The sequence below is a fragment of the Mustela lutreola genome, chromosome 8 (genome assembly GCF_030435805.1).
Source record: "Mustela lutreola isolate mMusLut2 chromosome 8, mMusLut2.pri, whole genome shotgun sequence".
Taxonomy (NCBI): domain Eukaryota; kingdom Metazoa; phylum Chordata; class Mammalia; order Carnivora; family Mustelidae; genus Mustela; species Mustela lutreola.
The window spans coordinates 87,268,777-87,288,249 of NC_081297.1; positions in this window are offsets into that span (position 1 = coordinate 87,268,777).

Consider the following 19,473-nt stretch of genomic DNA (forward strand, 5'->3'; position numbering starts at 1 on the left):
AAGAACCTCCTACAAATCATACTGACACATCTACAGGAGGGCCAAGGGCACTAACTGAGCACCTCCTGTATTCCAGGTGCTGTGCTGGGTAGGGGAGGAGTGGGCCAACCAAGACTACAGAGCCAGAATTTTTTGAGGCAAAGTGGGCAGGCAGGACTGGAAGGGTGGCTGTCATGACAGAACAGTAGGGAAAGGGCATCTGGGTGTTTGATCTGTGTCTGTTGCAACAGACCTAGGTTGTCTTTCCCTGCCTCAGCTGGGATTTCCCCAGATGGTCACCTGCTTGAGGGCAAGAAGGGCAGGTGCAGGGGAGGGTCTTTCTATCTGGTCCCCAGAGCAATCTCTTCCCCTTTTTCCCTGTGCTATTCGCTGCCTGCTGGGTAGAGGTGGGAGACTAGGAGGAATCCCAGGGACTCCAGTCACCAGGTAATGAAGAGAACTGGCCCAGGCCCTTCTTTCCCTATCTATCTCTGGCCAGCTGCTGTGGGCTGGCAGCCTGAGGTCCTGAGGCCTTGCATTAGGTATGGCCCAGCCCAGCAGTTCAGGGGTGGCCTCGAGTCTGGCCACTGCAGGCCTCATGCCTCTAGTCCCTGTTGTCTCCAGAAGCCCCATCGTGGACGAGGCTATGTTCCCTCTGTTCCCTTGCATGCTACTGCCCACCCTACTTGCTGGTGGAAAGGGCAGCCTCTTGAACTTCTCACCACTTCTAGGTCAGGCCCAGACCCCGTGCAAGGTGGACCTGAGCTCCATTCCCCTTCTTTGCTTCCCATGGCTACCCTCAGTGTCCATTTCTTCTGGTGCCAGCACCCCTAGCCGTGCCCCAGCCCCCAGACACTGCCCATCCAGATGCACTTGCTCCCTCTTCCAGTCGTCCCCCAAGAGTCCACTGCCACCTCTGCTGCCCTTGCTGCTGTGCCCCACCCAGCCACACGAACAGTGGACACAGCAGCTCGGAAGTGCCCTCTGCCGCCCCCACTGGTGGTGTCACCCATTGTATAGGTCGCGTCCATCTCTGCCACGCCACCACCATCCCTGCAGCCACCACTGTTGCCTTAGTAGCCACAACCTCAATGGTGGCCATGACCGGGTCTCATCCGTCTGGGAGAAGAAGACGAAGACCAAGGGGCCTTACACGTGTGCCCTGTGCATCAAGGAGTTCCAGAACAGCTACAAATTCAGGAGGCAGAGACCATCTACACAGGAGCAAAGCTGGCCGGCTCCCCTGCATGCTATGGAGATGCCCACTGTGGTGCCCCCAAGCCTCCTGAATGTCCTCAGCTGAGTGGAGCCATTGGGGGAGGGGTGTATGGGGTTGTGGGCTGCGGAGAGGCCACAGAGGCGCAGGGGCCACAGGTGGCGGGTGGGAGGTGACAGGGACCATCTCAGGAGGGCACACGTGGGGTAGCACACCTGTGAGAGGTGCAACAAGGCATTCCTCGGTGTCTTCCATCTGAATCCATGGGAGCTGTGGAGCTGTGTCTAGGAGCCCTGCCCATGCCCGGTGTGCCCACGGCACCACAAGCACGAGGACCCCATGAGCTACCGCGTGTGCACAGGACAGGAACTGCAGTGCACAAGTCCTACAGCCGCTCCCACTATGGCCAGAGCTTCCCCCACAGGATCCCTTCAGCAGTCACGCTCCACAGTGAACTCCACAGATGGACTTCACATGTCACATGTGTGACAGCTTTTGCTATGAAGGACCTACTGCAGGACACATGGTACCACACGGGGAGAAGGTGCAGTGTCACATGTGTGGCAAGATGCGAAGCTCGGCTTCTGTTTCCGACCACACGCAGGTGTGGACATCACGCTCTCTGTGAGCTGTGCAGCAAATACCCCTGAGCTCTGTCCTAGGACAGCAGTGGTGACAGGGGCCAGGCAGACCTGACCCCACACACCTGTCCTCCCAGTTGTGCTGAAGCCCCCTGGACAGTGGGCAGGGGTGACAGAGGACAAGAGCAGCCACTGCCTTCACCCCTCTCCTCTCTGTACCCCTGTCCTGCCCTTCCAGGTCTGTGAGCCTTCTCCATGATGCTCCTTGCTCCCCTCCTTCCTCACCCCTCCCACTACTGTCTGCAGCTCCCCCCACACCTTACTGTTTTTGTTTCTTACCAGGAAGGAAGAGAATCAAAGATTCTACCCAAAGTGGGGAAGGGGTAGGATTGGAGAAGAGAGAAGCAGGGAAGAGAAGGATACAACCTTGAGAAGGTGGGGATGTTTGGGTTCAGGCTCTAGACAAATAAGGAGCCACTAGTTCCGGAGGAGGGATGAGAGACAGAATTTTAAGGCATTAGGGTAAACAGGAGGATCCAGTCGGTATAGGACCTTCCTGGAAGTGGACGGAGTTTACTGGGTTTAGAGTTTAGAACCTTATACAAACATATAGAATTATTGGTATTCAGCTGGTTTGGGCTCCTACAGTCTATTACTATGCTTCTTCTCTCTTTGAAACACTTATTTTCCTCCCAGCTAAGGGCCAGGGGAGCGGAGTGAGGAAGGGCAGACACGAAGAGCTCATAGACACTGGCGCACACCGGGTGCCCAGGCTGTGGCCTTCTCACCATTGTGCTGATGCCACCGCAGTCCCATGAAGGATTTCCCGCAGGCCTGACAGGCATTCCCCACCTGGTACAGGTGAATGAGTCCAGGTGATGAGGCTACATGGGGAGGAACAGGGCTGGGATCCAAGTCAGCCCAGACCTCCTGCTTCCCTACTGCACCCCTCCCCCCACCAGGGAAGTCCTGGCAGAGCCTGGGAACCAGAAGGCCCTGCCTGCAGCTTTAGGATGGGGAGGGAGGGGAGGAAAAGACCACACTGGATCTCTGGGGAAGGGACAGAAGAGCCCCATGGCAGAGGTGAGCGTAAAGCCCAGGGAGCACACCTGTAACCCAGCTGGAGAAGGGCCAGTACACACACAAAGGGCAGGGAGGAGGCTGAGAGGGGGCAGCAGACAAGGGCAGAGTCTGGGAGAGTAGAAGGAGGATCTGCAGGGGGAGGCCAAGGCGGGTGTGGGCAGAGCAGAAGGGCAACGATGTGGAAGAACCAGGCCTGGTGCAGAGTGTCGGGTGCCAGGGAGGGAGAGACAGCAGGGGCATGGGGAGGAAAGATAAAGGCCAGGGGAAAGGATGGAAACAGGAGGGAGGGAGGGAGCCTGTGGAGGAGATGTGGGCCTGAGGCCAATGGAGGAGCCCAGGGTCAGAGGCAGGGTGCACTGAGAGGGGGAGGTGGAGTCTGGCCCAAAGGGGAATGGGGTGGCAGGGCTGGGGAAGGAGTGAAGGTAGGGAGCACACACACACACACAACAGACAAGCTCATGCACGCGTGCGCGCGCACACACACACACGCACACACACACACACACATTCTACTCAGTAAAAGGAGCAATTCTGAGTCCCCAGCCCTATCACCACACACCCTGGCAGGCAACTGGAGGCCATGGAAGGCAGGGCCACAGGGATGAGAGGAGGGGAGGGGAGAGGAAGGTCATGAGCCAGGGAGTGTGTGTCCTGTGCCCGTTAGTGCCTGTGAGGGCACCTGCTCTTCAGAGCAGCCTGTGTCTGCAGGACTCCACAGACCACTGGCCCTCAGCCTCCTCATTCAGGCTTCCTCTGTGGGCGTCTGCACAGGGTTTACACTGATTCTATTCTCTGTGCGTAGAGCAGTTTGTCATTTTGTTGTTTGCCTCCTTGTTAGGACCTCAGCAGGGGCAGAGGGAGCCAGAGCAGGGAGAGAGTCAGCAGGGGGTGCTTGGGCAGGTCCCACCTCTCAACATGGGCAAATGTGCGCGCACACACACACACACACACACACACATGCTGTCTTCCACCCCATGCAACCAAATAAAATACACAAAAGCAGCCGAGACACCACTCATGCATCAGACACAACTGCACACAGGCACTCAGACAGACCAACATGCCATTACCCACACAGATGGGCACACAACAGCCTGGGGCCCAAAGCCCCCTGTGTGTGCAGCTCACTGGCCTCAACACACACACACACACACACACACACACACACACACACACACACAGGAGACCTGTTCACTCGGGCATACACTTCCCCAGAAGACTGTGCACACACACATCACTGCCTAACACATCTCAGGGCTCCCTCCAGTGGCCTCATTTCCAATCCCAGCAACTTCAGATCCTTCAGCCCTGCTGTGAGCATCTGCCTCCCTCCTCTCCCCTTCATGCTGGTGCCCCAGTCCAGCTGCTGATTACCGACCAGCTCAGCTGTCTCCTGCTTGGCATAGGGTTAGCTCATCCTGCTTCTGAAACAACACAGAGAGTTTCTCCTCATCTTGTCCTCCATCCCTGCCCTGCTGGGTTTCTCCTTCTACACCTCCTCCTGACTCCCCTCCTCCAGGCAGCCTTTCCTGATGCACTCACTGGCTCTGATTCTGAAATTGCCCTTGTCCTAGGTACCTGTAGGTGTGTGCTGGGTAAGTGTCACCTGGTTACTCTGCATATGAGTGGGCAGGGAGGGGACTGTGAGCTCCCCAAGGGCAGGACCCCTGGACCCAGTATTTCAGGCAAATGCCAGCCCTCCCCCACCAGCACCAGGCTGGGCATGTTCCTGGGAACTCTGCTACCTGGTTGTAACAAACACACAGAAAAATGACACCAGGGCTGCCGCAGCCCCCAGGAAAGTCCCCCTCTGTCGCAGGCTGCAAGTGTCACCTTCACAATGACCTTCAGAACTATGCAGGTGTAGGCATGATCTCCACTCTGTCTTCCCACATCCACCTGGTTTTCTCTGGAAATAGTGCTTCCCAACGGGGTCCTCACCACTTTCTCCAGCCTGGGAGATCACAGGGCCCACCCTAAAGGACACCTGTGTGCCCCTGGTGAAGAGTCTCAGGGCAGCTCTGCAGGCTGGGAGGGGATCCCCACAGAGGAAGCCAGCATGAGCCAGCCTCCTGCAAGGGACACTGTCACCACCACTGGGAAGAAGGTGGCAGGCAGGGGGATAGGCTCACTGTACTGAAGCCGGGAGAGAGGGACAAGGTCACCCTTAGAACCACGCACAGGAGCCCTGCTTGCCTCCCTTCTGCTCCTGATATGCTTCTCCACAGCCCTGACTCCGCCCTGCCCCTGAGCTGCTTCTCCACAGCCCTGTCTCCCCCTACCCCTCTCCCTAGTATAGTGAGTGGTGCCCTCCCTCCCCCTTTCTCTCCTGCACCCCTGCCTCCAGTCATGTCCTTCTCCACCTCTGTCCTTTTGTGTCCTCTGTCTTTTTCTCTGCTCCCTTCCTCACTCTCAGTTTTCTCTCTCTGAGCTCAGTCTGGACTCTGCCATTTCTTTCCCAGCTCAGTCTGTCTCTAACCTGCATCTGGTTTCTGTTCCCCCTCTCTCCTACTGCTCAGAGCAGGGCTGCAGATGCAGGAATGCAGGGTCCCTTCAGCACCAGAGGACTCTGGATGTGATTAGAGCTCTGAACTGCTGGGTTCCTCACAGACACACACACACACACACACACACATACACACACACACACACACACAGGAGCCTCTCTATGCACATTTCTCTGGCTCTGTCCTCATCTTGGCCCCGTGTCCATGGATCTGTCTCTGGGCTCTGGATCCATGGCTTTCCACCCCTGAGCCTGGGTCCATCTCATGTCTCTGAGTCTGTCTCTACTATCTCTGGCCTCCGGGTGTCTCTCTGTGTCTGTCGTGGATCCTTAGCTCTGCTATCTGGAGGCTCCTCTATGTCCTCTCCCCTGGCTCTGTCTCTGTCTCCCTCTCTGTTCGACTGACCATTGTCTGTCTCTGTTGACTGTGTCTGGGTCTATTAGACTCTCCAGGTCCATGGACCAACTCTATCTTGTTTTTCTCATCTTTGGTCTTGGCACGAATTTACTAGGCCTTTCTTTCCCTATCACCGTGTCCAGATTTCCCTTTCCCTGCCTCAATCCCTAACCACCCATGGATCCAGGGTGGGCTGGCATATAAGGGCATGGAGGGGACATGCCTGGAAGTCCTCTGTGTTAAATGTAAATGGCTGACAGATGACTACAGCACTCTGCTCCTCACAGAACATTCTCCAGGACTCCGGATGCAGGTCTCCTCCCTGCCTGCTCTGCTGCCTGGTCAGGCCCTGAGGCTTGGCCCTGACCTGCCCCCAGTGCATCCACTGGGAGCCACGGGAAATTCTGCGAGGGCACTCCAGGTCCCCTCAGTCAGCCATCCTGTGTCTTGGGCACTCTGAGAGGGTGAGGACAAGAGTTAGGCTCACTGGAGGTGCTTGCTGAGGGGTGAGGGAGGCTGTGTGCACCACAGAGAGTCTGGGAGCTCTGCCTCTGCATCCCACAGGAGAAGGGCCCAGACAGTCCTTGCACCCCTCAGGCAGGCATATGTGGGACACCCAGGCCAGGGAGGAGCTGTGACAGGTTGCAAGTAGAGGAAGGGGAACAGAAAGTATATGCGTCCATCCCATACCCTCTCACGGCACCTGTAACCCTTCCTTGCACACAGGAATTTCTCCATAAAGTCACTGGCTCCTATTTCACCAGGTGTCCCCAAATAAGCCCTTAAATCAGTGGAACTCAATCCCTTTCAATATTCCTTCCCACCCCCAATGACTCACCCTCAGCCCTTCAGTATCTGCCCCCAGGACAGTGTCCCCTGCCAAGCCTACCCAACACCTCAGTGATGAAGGGACTCCTGTTGAAATCCCAGTCATCTGAACCCCTCCTCCTCCCTCATTACCTTTGTCCATCCCTCACCCTCTCCCCCCTCCTTGCCCATCCAATACAGCTTGGTTCCCCGGGCATCGGTGGTCACTAATGAGCACTGAGCATTAGAAGGAGGGGCCAAGGGCAGCCTGGATGGGGGAGGGGACTCCAGAGCTGGAGATAAGAAGTCCTGCCAGCACCTGTCACACAGGCCATCTCCCTCCAGTGTCCCTGTCTCCTCCCCCCAGGCTCCTGCCAATCCATCTCCTCTGAGGTTGATGGACTGAGCTCAGGAGCAAGTTCACAGAAGCCTAGACTCATAATGCCTGGTCTGCTCCAGACCCATTCTCTCCAGGAGTTTTAGTAGCCCTGCTGTCTTTCCTTCAAAAAATCTCAATGACCCTGGAAGTTGAGGTTGTAGATGGAGCCCCAGGGGAAAAGAAATTGCTCTTGGCTCAATATCTTCATCTCAACCCTTCATCTCCACTGCACATCCCCCAAATCACAACTTAACACTTCAGGCAATGGCAAAGAGAGTGAAATGGGGGGGCCTGGGTGGCTCAGTGTGTTAAAGCCTCTGCCTTCGGCTCAGGTCATGATCCCAGGGTCCTGGGATCGAGCCTCATGTCGGGCTCTCTGCTCAGCAGCGAGCCTGCTTACCTTCCTCTCTCTGCCTGCCCCTCTGCCTGCTTGTGAGCTATCTGTCAAATAAATAAATAAAATCTTAAAAAAAAAAAAAAGAGGGTGAAATGTCAGGAAGACGTTCCCAGCCTTCAGGAGATGCTGATGCCTCCAGAAACCAGAGGAGATGAGGGAAAGATGGACTTGAGAGGCCAAAGATCTCTTTTCCTGATAAATGCAATTTCCACCAGGGGGCAAGGGACAAGGTCCTGAGGACTTGAGGGAAGCTTCTCAGCAGTGACCTGTGAAGGGCTCGGGGCCACAAGATCCCAGGAATTTCTGAATGTAGGAATCCCCTTCCACTGCGCTTCCCACTGGCATCCCTTATTCTGTTTGGGCCCTGAAATGCCATCCCCTGTTCTAGCACCCTTCCCTTTTCTGGTCCCCGGCCCTGGGGATGCTGGCACAGAAGGGCCACCTGGCTTTCTCTTAATTGGTTGGATAGCAGGTGACATTCGAGCTCTCAGAGGTGATGCCTCACAGGGGCCCAGCTGAGAACTAGAGCCAGAGCTGAAGCCCACGTGTTCTTGATTCCAGGGTCTTCCCATTGGTGCTGACCTCGGCTCCTCTAAGAAAGCATACTCTGTAGGGGGGCACCCTGACCCTCTCCTCCAACTTCCTGAGCTGCTGGAATAACTTCTAGTCATTCATCATCTGCTCTTTGCCCTGTGTTTCCAGAGTCTCCTCCCAGCTGCAGACAGGAAAGTCCTTTTCCCTTTCTCGTCTATTCCCTCCTACCACAGCGCCTGTTTCCAGTTCCCAGGCACTGTCTGGGGCGACAGGGGAAACAGGGAAAATGGGTGGTCGAGCTCTCTTCTCCGAATCTGCCCTGCTGATCACCGCCCTCCTGCCCGGGAAAGGTCTGACCATCTGTGACCCACCAGGCTTTACCCCACATCCTCTCAGTGTCCCTGCAATGTAGGGAAGACATTAGGGTTTGAAGCTGATGGCCAAGAAGAATTATTGAGAATTATCTTTGGTGCAAAATGGTGATTGTTATTAGAGCATGGGGCCAATCCCGGTGTACAGAAAGATCTCCAGTGGGATCATGAGGAGTGGCCCATTATATACTTTCAAGTTGGGAGGGGATTAGGAATAGCCTAAGGAATTCTGGAAGGAAGGTTTCCAGGACCTTGAGGGGCTAGCTGTTGTTGGGGAAAGGTCATTTATTACCATCTAAAAAAATCTTAGTCATGAGACTCTTCAGATATATATCGATAGACCATGTGCTTGGGGGAGGACTGCTAACATGTGTCTTGGGGGGTAGAGATAAAGGAAGTTTCCAAGGGAATTTTTATACAATAAAGTAGACTTATGGGACTTGGGGGGGGGCGGTTAGGGTGGAGGAGAGCTCAGGCTAGGATTGCTTTTTGCCCTTAGCAATGTATTAACATGCAGTCAGTTGAGTCTCTAGAGGAAAGAATGTTACTCTGCCTTTTTCAAGGACTTGTCAATGGGCTATAGGTAGTAAGGAAGTTTAATGATTTTTCTTCAGTCTTTCTTTCCCACCACACCTATACTCTGACCCACTTACCTATCCAAAAGAAACTACTTCTGTCCTTGGGGGAGGGGGTGCGCAACTCTAACTTCACAAACAGCCTGGGCTTGGGCACTAATTGCAACAAAAGGAATGAGTTAGAAGCAGTCAGAACTTTCTAGCACAAGGGGTCTGAGAGCCTCAGCTGCTGTGACCTTCAGTAAGAATGCACCCATGGCCTCACCAGACACCTCCAGCAGACAAGGACTTGTTTTTGGACCTGTCAGGGTAGTCTTGACTAGAGACAGAGGTTTTCAGTGTGACTTTGATCATGCCAGCCTCAGAAGGGGGCACACAGGGACCTCTGGAAACTCACAGGCCTTCAGGCAGAATGGATGGAGCCTAGAGTTAGAAACTGCAGTCTGCTTATATCATTCCTGAATCCTGGGGTGGAGCTGGGGAATGCAGGCCAAACACTCCACAGTCTGGCCTCCCTCCCACGCTGGCCCCGCCTTTACATCACCTTCCCTGGTCAGAGCAGGACCTCTGAGCTCTTGCAGTGCAGCCCTGGGAGCAGGCCTCAGGACCCAGTCTCCACCCAGCCTCTGACCCAGGACCCTGACACCATCCCACTGTGAGCTGGCAGGGCAGAGACACTCACTGCTCAGGCTCCTCATCCCCCACACCCCAGCACTAACAGCCTTCCTCTCCTGGCTTCCTCTCCCTCCCCACCCCATAGCACAGCCTGGAACCTACTGGGAATGTGCACAACTCAAAGACATATGCCACTATGGGTCTTCAGGCTCCCCTGGGACAGCACACGTAAACACACATAAACATACACACACACACGTACACATGCTCACACCTGGGACAGCACACACATGTACACTCACACTCATACACACACACACACTCACTCACACTCGTACAAACACAGACACGTGCCCTCAAAATACACACATACACACCCATGCATCCAAACACTCTTATGAGTATGCAACACAAAGACACATACAAACTCATTAACAGACAGGCATGCACACCCAGACCTACACACTCTCACACACTCATCAAACCACTTGTGCACACATACACACCGCTCTAGTTCTTTCTTCTAAGGATCCAGAGATCCTAGAGATCTAGAATGCCTGGGGTAAGAAGGGAAACCCTCAGGAAAACTATTTCCATTTTCGTGGCCCACACTGGAGCTCCTCTACTCTATCTCTCCTCCTGCCACCAGAGTCTCTAGGGCTGTGACCCATACTGTGGGAGTGCCACCTGCAGAGATAACTTGGTCCTTCACAAAACAAACACTTTAGAGCACCTACTTGCCATCCCCCACCCCATGCCCAACCCCAGGCCTGCAGCTGAGGCAGACACATGAAGGAGAAAGAACTCAAGGCAGATTCGTGCCTCAGTTGGTTAAGCATCTGCCTTTGGCTCAGGTCATGGTCTCAGAATCCAGGCCCCCATCAGGTTCCCTGCTCAGTGGGGAGTCTGAATCTCCCTCTTGGCCTCTCCCCCTTCCCTTCCTCTGCTTGTGCTCTCTCTTGCTGTCTCTTTCTCTCTCTTGCTCCTTCTCTCTCTCAAATAAATAAAATTATTTTAAAAGAATTTATTTAATTGACACAGAGAGTGCAAGAGAGAGCACAAGCAGGTGGATCTGCAGGCAGAGGGACGAGGGCAAGCCGACTCACCCCTGAGCAAGGAGCCAATGTGGACCCCATCCCAGGGCCCTAAGATCATGACCTGAACTGAAGGCAATGGTTAACCCATTGAGCCATGCAGGTGTCCCTAAATAAATGAAATCAATTAAAAAAAAAAAAGAGTAAGAACTTCTGCCCAGTGGTGTGGTGGAAAGAACCAGAGCTCAAAAGTTAAGGACCTGAGTTCAAATCCTGCCTTTGTCTCTTCATATGCTGTGTTACTTTGGGTCCTTGACATAACCTCCCTGAGCCTCAGTTTCATCACTAGAAATGATGTTAAAAAATGGACTTAATAATTCTGTGAGGATTAAAAGACAGATAAAGCTTCCATGAACAATGTATCCACCCATGGGAAGTAACCCCCTTCTATTTAACAGCCCCCATGGTGAGTATCTCCCCAACACACTCCCAGGCCTGCTGTTCCTAAAACACAATCCCAGTCTCCTTCAGCCTCAGCCCCTCTGCTGTGCACATGTGGGGAAACTTGATCTCTAATTGCCTGGCTCCACAGGACTCCCCTTACCAATCCCTGCCCCTCCAGATCCATCATGCCTCTCACTCATTTGTAGACTGAGTTTTCCATAGTAACAGTTAATGAAGCTGTCCATGGCCCAAATATTCCCACCAGAGCCCTGAGCCTGAGCATCAGATGGACAGGAGTGCTAATCACCCCCAGGGAGCCATGTCAGAGAAAATCAGCCTCTTAATCTTTCAGCTTTAGCCAGCACTCTGAGCCCACAAGACTGATTAACCTTTCTTTGTATCCCTATAGATCATGCATGCTTTCCTAGAACAGAACAGAGTCCTCCTGCACATAATGAAAGAGAATCCAGAGACTCCTGCACAACCCACTACCCTGTAGCAAGGAACCAGACCCCCTTACACAACCTCCCAGAACAGAGATAATATCTATAGCTCGTACCGTGGAGTCTGGATGTAATCAGGAAATGTTAGGGACCACTGGACTCCCTTTACTGATGAATTGCCCTAAGGTCCTTTAAAGCCCTCTCCCCGACCCTGGACCAGGCAGAAACCTGAGAGTTGGCCCTTGGACAAGAGTCTTCCCTCTCCCCAGGTGGCAGGCTTCCTGTCCAATCAAAACTTGTCTCCTGAGTATAGACTTTTCAAGGAATTTTTTTTTTTTTGGTTTGTTTTTGTTTTGTTGTTGTTGCTATTGTTTTGTCTTTCCAGAAATCAAAGTTTCTTTTTTTTTTTAATTTTTATTTTTCATAAACATATATTTTTATCCCCAGGGGCACATGTCTGTGAATCACCAGGTTTACACACTTCACAGCACTCACCAAAGCACATACCCTCCCCAGTGGCCAACCCCCCCCCCCCCAGCAACCCTCAGTTTGTTCTGTGAGATTAAGAGTCATTATGGTTGGTCTCCCTCCCAATCCAATCTTGTTTCATTTATTCTTCTCCTACCCCCTTAAGCCCCCATGTTGCATCACCACTTCCTCATATCAGGGAGATCATATGACAGTTGTCTTTCTCCGCTTGACTTGTTTCGCTGAGCATGATATGCTCTAGTTTCATCCACGTCGTCGCAAATGGCAAGATTTCATTTTTTGATGGCTGCATAGTATTCCATTGTGTATATATACCACTTCTTCTTGATCCATTCATCTGTTGATGGACATCTAGGTTCTTTCCATAGTTTGGCTATTGTGGACATTGGTGCTATAAACATTCGGGTTTATAGCACATGCCCCTTCGGATCACTACGTTTGTATCTTTGGGGTAAATACCCAGTAGTGCAATTGCTGGGTCATAGGGCAGTTCTATTTTCAACATTTTGAGGAACCTCCATGCTGTTTTCCAGAGTGGCTGCACCAGCTTGCATTTCCACCAACAGTGTAGGAGGGTTCCCTTTTCTCCGCATCCTCGCCAGCATCTGTCATTTCCTGACTTGTTAATTTTAGCCATTCTGACTGGTGTGAGGTGATATCTCATTGTGGTTTTGATTTGTATTTCCCTAATGCTGAGTGATGTGGAGCACTTTTTCATGTGTCTCTTGGCCATCTGGATGAACAGAAATGTCTGTTCATGTCCTCTGCCCATTTCTTGATTGGATTATTTGTACTTTGGGTGTTGAGTTTGCAAAGTTCTTTATAGATTTTGGATACTAGCCCTTTATCCTGTCGTTTGCAAATATCTTCTCCCATTCTGTCAGTTGTCTTTTGGTTTTGTTAACTGCGTCCTTTGCTGTGCAAAAGCTTTTGATCTTGATGAAGTCCATACAATAGTTCATTTTTGCCCTTGCTTCCCTTGCCTTTGGTGATGTTCCTAGGAAAATGTTGCTGTGGCTGAGGTCGAAGAGGTTGCTGCCTGTGTTCTCCTCAAGGATTTTAATGGATTCCTTTTGCACATTGAGGTCCTTCATCCATTTTGAGTCTATTTTAATGTGTGGTGTAAGGAAATGGTCCACTTTCATTTTTCTGCATGTGGCTGTCCAATTTTCCCAGCACCATTTATTGAAGAGGCTGTCTTTTTTTCATTGGACATTCTTTCCTTCTTTGTCGAAGATTAGTTGACGATAGAGTTGAGGGTCTATTTCTGGGCTTTCTATTCTGTTCCATTGATCTATGTGTCTGTTTTTGTGCCAGTATCATGCTGTTTTGATGATGACAGCTTTGTAATAGAGCTTGAAGTCCGGAATTGTGATGCCACCAACGTTGGCTTTCTTTTTCAATATTCCTTTGGCTATTTGAGGTCTTTTCTGGTTCCATATAAATTTTAGAATTATTTGTTATATTTTTTTGAAAAAGATGGATGGTACTTTGATAGGAATTGCATTAAATGTGTAGATTGCTTTAGGTAGCATAGACATTTTCACAATATTTATTCTTCCAATCCAGGAGCATGGAACATTTTTCCATTTCTTTGTGTCTTCCTCAATTTCTTTCATGAGTACTTTATAGTTTTCTGAGTATAGATTCTATGCCTCTTTGATTAGGTTTATTCCTAGGTATCTTATGGTTTTGGGTGCAATTGTAAATGGGATTAACTCCTTAATTTCTCTTTCTTCTGTCTTGTTCTTGGTGTAGAGAAATGCACCTGATTTCTGTGCATTGATTTTATATCCTGACACTTTACTGTATTCCTGTACAATTCTAGCAGTTTTGGAGTGGAGTCTTTTGGGTTTTCCACATATAGTATCATATCATCTGTGAAGAGTGATAATTTGACTTCTTCTTTGCTGATTTGGATGCCTTTAATTTCCTTTTGTTGTCTGATTGCTGAGGCTAGGACTTCTAGTACTATGCTGAATAGCAGTGGTGATAATGGACATCCCTGCCGTGTTCCTGACCTTAGTGGAAAAGCTTTCAGTTTTTCTCCATTGAGAATGATATTTGCGGTGGGTTTTTCATAGATGGCTTTGATGATATTGAGGTATGTGCCCTCTTTCCCTACACTTTGAAGAGTTTTGATCAGGAAGGGATGCTGTACTTTGTCAAATGCTTTTTCAGCATCTATTGAGAGTATCATATGGTTCTTGTTCTTTCTTTTATTGATGTGTTGTATCACATTAACTAATTTGCAGATGTTGAACCAACCTTGCAGCCCTTGAATAAATCCCACTTGGTCGTGGTGAATAATCCTTTTAATGTACTATTGAATCCTATTGGCTAGTATTTTGGTGAGAATTTTAGCATCTGTGTTCATCAAGGATATTGGTCTATAGCTCTTTTTTTTGATGGGATCCTTGTCTGGTTTTGGGATCAAGGTGATGCTGGCCTCATAAAATGAGTTTGGAAGTTTTCCTTCCATTTCTATTTTTTGGAACAGTTTCAGGAGAATAGGAATTAGTTCTTCTTTAAATGTTTGGTAGAATTCCCCCGTGAAGCTGTCTGGCCCTGGGCTTTTGTTTGTTTGGAGATTTTTAATGACTGTTTTAATGTCCTTTCTGGTTATGGATCTGTTCAGGCTTTATATTTCTTCCTGGTTCAGTTGTGGTAGTTTATATGTTTCTAGGAATACATCCATTTCTTCCAGATTGTCAAATTTGTTGGCGTAGAGTTGCTCATAGTATGTTTTATAATTGTTTGTATTTCTTTGGTGTTAGTTGTGATCTCTCCTCTTTCATTCATGATTTTATTTATTTGGGTCCTTTCTCTTTTCTTTTTGATAAGTCTGGCCAGTGGATTATCAATTATTAATTCTTTCAAAGAACCAGCTCCTAGTTTCGTTGATTTGTTCTATTGTTTTTTTTTTGGTTTCTATTTCATCGATTCTGCTCTGATCTTTATGATTTCTCTTCTCCTGCTGGGCTTAGGGTTTCTTTCTTGTTCTTTCTCCAGCTCCTTTAGGTGTAGGGTTAGGTTGTGTGCCTGAGACCTTTCTTGTTTCTTGAGAAAGGCTTGTACCGCTATATATTTTCCTCTCAGGTCTGCCTTTGTTGTGTCCCACAGATTTTGAACCGTTGTGTTTTCATTATCATTTGTTTCCATGATTTTTTTTTTTCAATTCTTCTTTAATTTCCCGGTTGATCTATTCATTCTTTAGAAGGATGTTGTTTAGTCTCCATGTATTTGGGTTCTTTCCAAACTTCCTCTTGTGGTTAAGTTCTAGCTTCAGAGCATTGTGGTCTGAAAATATGCAGGGAATGATCCCAATCTTTTGATACCGGTTGAGTCCTGATTTAGGACCAAGGATGTGATCTATTCTGGAGAATGTTCCATGTGCACTAGAGAAGAATGTGTATTCTGTTGCTTTGGGATGAAATGTTCTGAATATATCTGTGATGTCCATCTGGTCCAGTGTGTCATTTAAGGCCTTAATTTCTTTGTTGACCTTTTGTTTGGATGATCTGTCCATTTCAGCGAGGGGAATGTTAAAGTCCCCTAGTATTATTGTATTATTGTTGATGTGTTTCTTTGATTTTGTTATTAATTGGTTTATATAGTTGGCTGCTCCCACATTGGGGGCATAGATATTTAAAATTGTTAGATCTTCTTGTTGGACAGACCCTTTGAGTATGATATAGTGTCCTTCCTCATCTCTTATCATAGTCTTTGGCTTAAAATCTAATTGATCTGATAGAAGGATTGCCACTCCTGCTTTCTTCTGATGTTAATTAGCATGGTAAATTCTTTTCCACCCCCTCACTTTAAATCTGTGAATTTCTTGTAGGCAACATATAGATGGGTTTTGTTTTTTTTATCCACTCTGATACCCTGTGTCTTTTTTATTCGGGCATTTAGCCCATTAACATTCAGGGTAACTATTGAGAGATATGAATTTAGTGCCATTGTATTGCCTGTATGGTGATTGTTGCTGTATATTGTCTCTGTTCCTTTCTGATCTACCACTTGTAGGCCCTCTCTTTGCTTAGAGGACCCCTTTCAAATTTCCTGTAGAGCTGGTTTGGTGTTTGCAAATTCTTTCAGTTTTTGTTTGTCCTGGAAGCTTTTAATATCTCCTTCTATTTTCAATGACACCCTAGCTGGATATAGTATTCTTGGCTGCATGTTTTTCTCGTTTAGTGCTCTGAATATATCATGCCAGCTCTTTCTGGCCTGCCAGGTCTCTGTGGATAAGTCTGCTGCCAAGCTAATATTTTTAACATTGTATGTTACAGACTTCTTTTCCCGGACTGCTTTCAGGATTTTCTCTTTGTCACTAAGACTTGTATATTTTACTATTAGGATTTGGGGTTGGGCCTATTCTTAATAATTTTGAGGGGTGTTCTCTGCACCTCCTGAATTTTGATGCTTGTTCCCTTTGCCATATTGGGGAAATTCTCCCCAATAATTATCTCTGGTATATCTTCTGCTCCCCTCTCTCTTCTTCTTCTGGAATCCCAATTATTCTAATGTTGTTTCATCTTATGGTGTCATTATCTCTCGAATTCTCCCCTCATAGTCCAGTAGCTATTTGTCCCTCTTTTGCTCAGCTTCTTTATTCTCTGTCATTTGGTCTTCTATATCGCTAATTCTTTCTTCTGCCTCATTTATCCTAGCAGTGAGAGCCTCCATTTTTGATTGTACCGCATTAATAGTTTTTATGATTTCAACTTGGTTAGATTTTAGTTCTTTTATTTCTCCAGAAAGGGCTTTTATATCTCCCAAGAGGGTTTCTCTAATATCTTCCATGCCTTTTTTGAACCCGGCTAGAACCTTGAGAATTGTCATTCTGAACTCTAGATCTGACATATTACCAATGTCTGTATTGATTAGGTCTCTAGCCTGCGGTACTGCCTCTTGTTCTTTTTATTGTGGTGAATTTTTCCGTCTTGTCATTTTGTCCAGATAAGAGTATATGAAGGAGAATGTAAAATACTAAAAAAGTGGCAACAACCCCAGGAAAATATGCTTTAACCAAATCAGAAGATATCCCAAATTGTGAGGGGGGAGAAAGGGGATAAAAAGAGGTTCAGAAAGAAAGAAAGAGAAAAGAAAAAAAAAAAGAAAAGAATTAAAAAAAGAAAACGAATAAAGAAAAGTATAAAAAAGACAAAATATATATATATATATATTAGATAAACTAGTTAAAAAACGTTTAAAAGGAAAGGGGTAAATGTAAAAAACAATTAGCGTAAGAAGAGAAAAAAAAATGAAAAAGAAAAAAATTTAAATTAACTGCAAGACTAAAGAATCTTCGGGAGAAAGCCATGAGTTCCGTCCTTTGCTTTCTCCTTCTCTGGAATTCTGCTGCTCCCCTTGGTATTGAAAGTGTACTCCTTGGTAGGGGAACTTGGTCTTGGCTGGATTTCTTGTTGATCTTCTGGGGGAGGGGCCTGGTGTAGTGATTCTCAAGTGTCTTTGCCCCAGGCGGAATTGCACCACCCTTACCAGGGGCTGGGCTGAGTAATCCGCTCAGGTTTGCTTTCAGGAGCTTTTGTTCCTTAAGCACTTTCTGTAGAGTTCCGGAGGACGGGAATGAAAATGGCAGCCTCCTGGTCTCCGGCCCAGAGGACCCGAGAGCCCAGGGCCCCCCTCCTCAGTGCGCCCTCAGAGAACAGCGCCCAGTAACTCCCGTCTGCCTGACCTCTGGCTGAACCTCGAGCTCACCAAGCCTGTGACTGGTTCAAGGTAACCCTGTGCTGTGAGCTCACTGTCGGGTCTGTCTCTGTAGCACGCTTCCCCATTCTAATCCTGTAAGCTCTGCGACACTCAGACACCCCCGATCCTTCTGTGACCCTGCGGAACCTGAGGCCATGCTGACCCCGCATGGGCTTCACCCCAGTTTAGCCTCGGAGAGATGTCCCTCAGCGGAACAGACTTTTAAAAGTCCTGATTTTGTGCTCCATTGCTCCTCTGCTTGCCGGGAGCCAGCCCCTCCCCCCAGGGCCTATCTTCCCGTCGCATCGGATTCACTTCTCCGCCAGTCCTACCTTTCACAAAGTGGTTGTTTTTCTGTTTCTAGAATTACTGTTCTTCTTCTCTTTGATCTACCGATGGATTTGTAGGTGTTTGCAATCTTTAGATAAGCTATGTAGCTGATCTCCTGCTAGCTGAAGTAGTCTCAGCCTGCTACTTCTCCGCCATCTTGACTCCTCCCCTCTATTTTTAATTTCTTGAGGACTCTCCACACTGTTCTCCAAAGAGGCTGCACCAACTTGCATTCCCACCAACAGTGTAAGAGGGTTCCCCTTTCTCCACATCCCCTCCAACACATGTTGTTTCCTGTCTTGCTAATTTTGGCCATTCTAACTGGTGTAAGGTAATATCTCAATGTGGTTTTAATTTCAATCTCCCAACGGACGAATGGATAAGGAAGATGTGGTCCATATACACTATGGAGTATTATGCCTCCATCAGAAAGGACGAATACCCAACTTCTGTAGCAACATGGACGGGACTGGAAGAGAGTATGCTGAGTGAAATAAGTCAAGCAGAGAGAGTCAATTATCATATGGTTTCACTTATTTGTGGAGCATAACAAATAGCATGGAGGACATGGGGAGATAGAGAGGAGAAGGGAGTTGAGGGAAATTGGAGGGGGAGGTGAACCATGAAAGACTATGGACTCTGAAAACAATCTGAGGGTTTTGAAGGGGCAGGGGGTGGGAGGTTGGGGTACGAGGTGATGGGTATAATAGAGGGCACAGATTGCATGGAGCACTGGGTGTGGTGCAAAAATAATGAATACTGTTATGCTGAAAATAAATTAAAAATAAATTTTAAAAAAAGGTTTCTTTTTGGCATGACCATTACAGGTAGCAAAGAAGAGCATTGCTTGATATCCAAGAACAGGCTGGCAATTGAAAGCCTATATTAATGTATCACACCATTTCCATTTCTTCTCCCCATTCTTTTTTTCCTCTTTTTAAAGATTTGTGTATTTATTTTAGAAAGAGAGAGAGAGAGAGCACGCGAGTGGGGAGAGTATCAGGGAGAGATGGGGAGAGAGAATCCCAAACAGACTCCAAGCTAAGTATGGGAGCTGAATCGGGGCTCCATGTCAAGACTCTGAGATCATGACCAGAGCCAAAATCAAGAGTCACACGCTTAACCCACTGGGCCACCAGGGTGCCTCCCACTTCATTCTTCTTAAGCATCATGGGACTTCTGTTTCTCCAACTTAGGTTAAATGGGGAAGGATTTACGATGCCTTTGAAAGAGGCAGCCAGCTAAGCTGGGATTCATTACCATTGTGATCTGGTGATTATGTACCAAGAGTATTTAAGAAAAACAGTGCCAGTTTCATTCTGATTTTCATCCTGTTCTTTATCCACCAACTGAACAGTTGGCTCACCTAATCCAATTTTTTCCCATTTTTCTCATTATCATTTTAATGTTTCTGTTAGCCTTCTTTGTTCTTTAGAATGGCTTCTTATTACTAAAGCAATACATGGCAGATATGGTATCAAGAGGTTGTTTCCTATGTGGTTTATCGCCCTCTGAGCATGAGGTTGAAATAAGGTGGCTCAGGCAGAAGGAACTGCCTGTATCACAAGGCGTATGGTT